Here is a 6,076-nt window from a genome sequence, read left to right as displayed (position 1 = left end):
AGTTCACTTACTTCCTCCAACAACTCATTAAAGATACCTGAAGACTAGTTGTGAAAATATTCCTTATTAGACTGTGGGATGGACAAGGAAAATGTCTCTAGTTTTTCATTTCCGTGGGGCGGCAAATGCAACCACGGTTCTTGGACATTATAATATGTAAAATATTATGAGTGAATACATGCAACATGTTGCCATCGCTAAATTCTGCTCCTGACCTCAAAATTAAAATAATAATATGAGAAATCTTACCATTGATTCGACTGGAAATTCCGCCATTCACCCCGTGTGTTAAGGACTTCCGCGAATGCACGCAAGCGTGTACAATGCATGTAACCTCGTTTGGGTTTATTTTTTATTTGTTGTAGAATCTACGATGGCGGATAAGATGTCGTCGTCTTCGTCGTGTTTTGACAGCAAAAATGACGATTTGCCACTACCAAATACATGCTTCACGCACGTCTTACCCAAGGAAAGAGAGCCAGTAAATTTCTTTCAAGTAAAGAGCTAGAACAAATTTAGCCTTTGCTGCATTCGATGGTATAGATAGACTACCTGGGACTTCGGAATAAAAAAAGCTATTCGTGCAGCAGAGAATTTTGCGATTGACTTGCATGCAGCCCGGCCCAGGGAGCAGTGGCTTAACAGGGGTGGGGGGCAAGCTGTCCCCCCTGGCGGAGTTCACCGGGAAATTTAAAAAAGGGAAAAGAAAAGGGGGAAAAAGAAAGGGAAAAAAGATTAAAGGGGAAAAGGGAACTAAGAAAAACATAAAAAGTGAATACTGGAAAAGGAAAGAAAGAAACAGATTGTCATGAAAAAGTGATTGTATTTTTGAAAAATCGACTCGAGCATGCAAATCATAAACAAAATCTTGTTTACCATGGCGTACAGACCAAGAAAAAATATAAAAAGGAAAGAGAGAAGGGTGAAAAATGTGTTATCTTCTTTAACATTATGTCAAAATCTAAAATTGGATATTTGTAATAAAAATGTAAAATTTTTTGCTCACTCGCATTGTTTTTTTTTACCCGATACACCATATCGCCCCTCAAAATCTTGCATGACGACATTGCCTGGCCCCCCCCCCCTTTGAGAAGCAAAAATTATAAAATTTGTAATGTAAAAATGCCAGTAAAACAGAGGTGTGCCCCCTCTTTTGAAAGTAATGCGGTACATCTATATTTATTTTGATCCATTCGGATCTTGCTGAAATGCTGGCCTGGCTGCATGCAAGTCAATCGCAAAATTCTCTGCTGCACAAATAGCTATTTTATTCTGAAGTCCCAGGTAGTCTATACCAACGAATGCAGCAAAGGCTTAAAGTTGTTCTAGCTCTTTACTTGAAAGAAATTTACTGGCCCTCTTTCCTTGGGTAAGACGTGCATAAAGCATATATTTGCTATTGGTAAATGTCAGTTTCGCTGTCAAAACACGACGAAGACGACGACATCTTATCCGCCATCGTAGATTCTACAACGAATAAAAAATAAACGCGAACGAGGTATCATGCATTGTACACGCTTGCGTGTGTTCGCGGAAGTCCTTAACACACGGGATGAATGGCGGAATTTCCAGTCAAATCAATGGTACGATTTCTCATATTATTATTTTAGTTTTGAGGTCAGGAGCAGAATTTTGCGATGGCAACATGTTGCATGTATTCACTCATAATATTTTACATATTATCATGTCCAAGAACCGTGGTTGCATTTGCCGCCCCACAGAAAGTTTAGCGACCATCCCACAGTCTATATGATTTAGTCAGGGTTTGTAACAATTTCCAATAAGATTAGATTGTTAAATAATGATTTTTTTGTATGTCTATCGACAACGATTTAATTCGATGCTATTAATCATTTTTGGTATTGGAATTTTTTCATTTAAATTGTTAGGAATGCTGTAAAGAATATTTTCTTCAAAAAAATGCCTTCTTGGTGCTTTATTCAATGAAATGGAGCAAAAAGTATGATTTCATGAATAAATTAGAGTAATTCAATTGATTGATATAAAATAAAACATGAATGTAGTGCAATTTGATATGCAACCGCATAGATCATGCCATTCTCTACCTTTGTGCAAATTTTCATTGTACACATACAATCCATGACCAAGATCGAAGGGGGTGCCAAAAAAGCCTCCCCCCCCCCCCCCCCCCGAATATAAGTTTGCAATACCCAACGTAGCCCAGAAAAGTTAGGGTTAAAAAAAAAATCTTATTTTGTAACCTGCCTCACTCAGCATTATATACATGTATTCTTTGAAATACTTCGTACAAAATATCTATATTTTCATTAAAATTTTTACTGCCTTATGTGTAAAGGCAGGAATCACTTGTATATTCTTGTTTTATGTAGTTTATTTCTTATATCATTTTTATACACTTGATTATGAATTTGTCAAGTTATTAATCTAATTTTGCAGCCCTTCAAGAAAATATCTTATTACTATGTAACTTGATTATGTTAGAAAGCAGTATTTTACATTTAATTTGAATTAATTTACAGTAAAGGCTGGCCTGAAAATTGTCAATCTTACTCAATATAACATACATGTATGCAAGGAATTCATATCAAACCAAGTGTTGATTGGTTATTAACAATTATTTAATTTGATGTATAACCTGAAAGTAAAAATATTGATTGTGCATGTAATGCCTTATTTGTATATTTTTTTGTAATTTGCAATTGCAATTTGATTCATTGTTTATATAATACAGTATATGGTACTTGTTTATGGTGGTTTATATTTCATAGCATTTTATTCAGTACTTTATAAGAAAAGGGATGATGCAATCATCAAAAATCATGGAGTGAGAATTAATCTCTAATTGACATTGTTTGTGATTTGTATAATTTTGCACTTCTGATGTGCTTTTTGAATATTCCATTTCAAGAAATGATTTTGTGATAACATTATGACATCTACATTAAAAATGAAATGAAGTAAATGTTTACTTTTTCTTATTTCATCTTCTTGTAACACCAACTGATTCAGTTCCTGTTCACTTTCATGTGGTTTAAATTTTTCAAAGAATACAGTTAACTCTACATAAGTAGACCTTTCTTAAGGTGAATAATCTCCCCATTAAATTCAACTTTCCAGACTTAACCCTATCTAGGCCGGGGTATTTTGGGAGTTCATATGGCCAGGGGGGTCTCCCGCCCCCCCCCCTAAGATCTTGGCTGTTGACCGCACGATCTCGCCGAAAATTGGCACGCAGGTTGCCTGGGACATAATCTACAAGATTGTATAGTAATTTATTTCATGCAAATCGCTATTAAGTGATTATGCTAATTTGTGCGTAGTTAATATGAGAAATCATACTTCTTCCTCTAACTCCCTAAATAAAGCTCCAAATGTACTAATTTTTGGTATAGAAACTCTTTGTGGTGTTCTTAGCAAGTGTACATGAAAAAAATTGCAATATCAAATCATTTTCTTATGTATTTTGTTTTTTGCAATTTTATTTTTCATTGTTTTTTCAACAAAATTTGTTGTGGACTCTTCTGTGATCATGAAAAGCATAAAATAAATACATTTAGACCAGCAAAACTAAAAATCATACATTTATGAATTTTGGTTGAAAACACAATTTGCATTGACTTTGTACACGAAATCATGTTTTTGAGCAATTTTCGGTCTGACATGCACTTACATACATGTAATGTTGCGTAATTTCCGAACCACGTACCCGGGTGACGCAAAGTTGGTCTCAAAAGTTGCGCAAGACTTGAAAGTAAAAAGTCAGCGAGCGGCGCGGTCAAAAAAATTCGCACGGCGAAAATATTGGGCGATTCGTTGAGGGGGGGCCTCCGAGCCCCTGGCCTAGATAGGGTTAATTATGCCAAACTTGTTATTCATCATCAAAAAATTTTCTACTAATGCACAGATTTCTATGTTCCCAAGATTATTCATTTGAGGCAGAGTTACCTGTAAATCATTTCAAAGAGAGTAAAGAAGGTTCAATCTTAATGGTTTATGGAGGCATTTGGTGAATTAGTTTTCTGGTAACACCGCTAAAAGGCGTTAATGTAAAACATTTCCAGTATGACATACATTGTTGGGTGTACTGTAGGTGCGTTTGTTTTACTTGGGTACTCTGGGAGCTGAAAATAATTATATCTACATATAGTAAAATTCACTGAGCAAAATGCTGGAAATTTCATCAAAATCTGATAAGAGTTACTGAATTTTAAAGTTAGTGATATCGTGTGAAAACAGTTATAAGCATATCGTCATGAATGTTCATTAGGTGGGCTGATGAATTGATGTTATACATGTATCACCACTTTTCTTTTTCTTATGTTATCAAATGAAAGCATAATTACTTCATATTTTCATACATGTGTGTATGATATGTCTCCCTTATAATGAAGTTGCAGCAATAAATAGCTAATGCATTTAAATCAGTTGTCAATCCAATACTTTTCATTCTTGGTGGACAAAATTTTAATAAACCTGATTTCATCTAATAAAATACAAAGGAACAAGTGGCATCAGTTTGCTCATTAAATATTCATGAAGGCACGCAAAGAACTACATGTATTTCACCGAAATAATGCATATCTTGAAAAATGTCAACTTTATTATTCTTTGTCCAATTTAATGACATTTTCAGTGCTGTCTGATTTTTCTTTATCTGTTATTTTCAGCCTGGAGTACCCCTTTTATATAAACCACACTTATTGCAGTGTTTTGGCTACAGTCCCAAAAAAATCTGCAAAATATGTGTAAAAATAAGGAGGCAAATTCATGAACCACTCTCACATTGAAAGGCATACATCTGTCTACAAAAAAAAAGTTCGGCTTTTATGTAGATAGGTGCCTTACAGTGTACATGGTATTATTACAAAGGGTTTAATCTGCTACATTTGAGGGATACATTTATGCCTTCATTATCGTATTACATATTCTTTGACTCTGGCAACACAATACAATATCCAAATGGTCTTCATTATCACAAGTTCACAACGGTTATTCATTTGGCTTGTGCCATCACGTCGGGTCGGGCAATCGCATATATAAAGGGCCCCCAACTTTGGGTCCAATTTACCAAACCATTCAATAATTTTGCTATAATAAAAAAAAATCAAGTAAACTAAACCAGATGCTTCGGAGCCCTGTTCTGGAATGGTTCGGTTTCATGATTGCCTGACCCAACACAACAACCCGATGTGATGACACAAGCTGATTCATTCAGAGAAAAATTTGCATGGAAACGTGTGGTTGGATCAGAGTCAAATTTCCATTCAGACCAATAATGTATGCCCGCAAGAATTAAAAAATCTGTTGCATTATTTCCTCTTTATTTGTTTACTATACTTTTACATATAAGTAGGCGAAATATTCACAACCACAAAGAAAATAACATGGCTCACCAGAACATATACAGTACATGTAAATCTCAAATTTATTGCAAGAATACACCGACAATCTTCCATTTGCACTCACTGATCATTCCATACAAAAAACTAGAAAAGCTGGAAGGTTTTTACCTGCTTTTGATGCTGGAATATTTCTTCTTTGATGTACAGTGTACTTGTGTAAGAAACTGCTTGTATATTAGATGTAATTGTTTTCTAGCTGAGCCCCTTTATTCCATGTAATGCTGCTTTGTTCTGATTCATTATGATTGTTATTGTTTTGTTCTGTTTTTTTTTTTTTTTTATTTTGATTATATTTTGATATTTATGTAATCATTTTATCGATCAATAAAAACTTAATGGAAAAAAAAACAGGGCCATGGGAAGTTCAGTATATAACTTAAAAAACTTCTTGAAATGCAAGAACAGAAGGTGAACTCATCACTCATGTCACATCTAAGTACAAGTTACTCTATTCATATTCAAGGTAAATGTATTTGTCATACAATGATAAAACCTTTTTGAAATGCATACACTGACATGTGGGAAAAGTGGTGCCCAGGCTTCAGGGCGAGTGCAGAACTGTCCCCATTCCAAGATTCTATCACCTGTTCCCGAAAGAAGCATAGAAATCATGCCCCTTTTCAACGACTGAACCCCAAAATTTTTGGTTGTTCATGAGACTAATCTTTCAACAAGTTTTTAATTTCTTCTTA

The sequence above is a fragment of the Lytechinus variegatus genome, chromosome 5 (genome assembly GCF_018143015.1).
Source record: "Lytechinus variegatus isolate NC3 chromosome 5, Lvar_3.0, whole genome shotgun sequence".
Lineage (NCBI taxonomy): Eukaryota > Metazoa > Echinodermata > Echinoidea > Temnopleuroida > Toxopneustidae > Lytechinus > Lytechinus variegatus.
The sequence above is the reverse complement of the archived record's forward strand: the minus strand, read 5'-3'. Positions refer to the sequence as shown.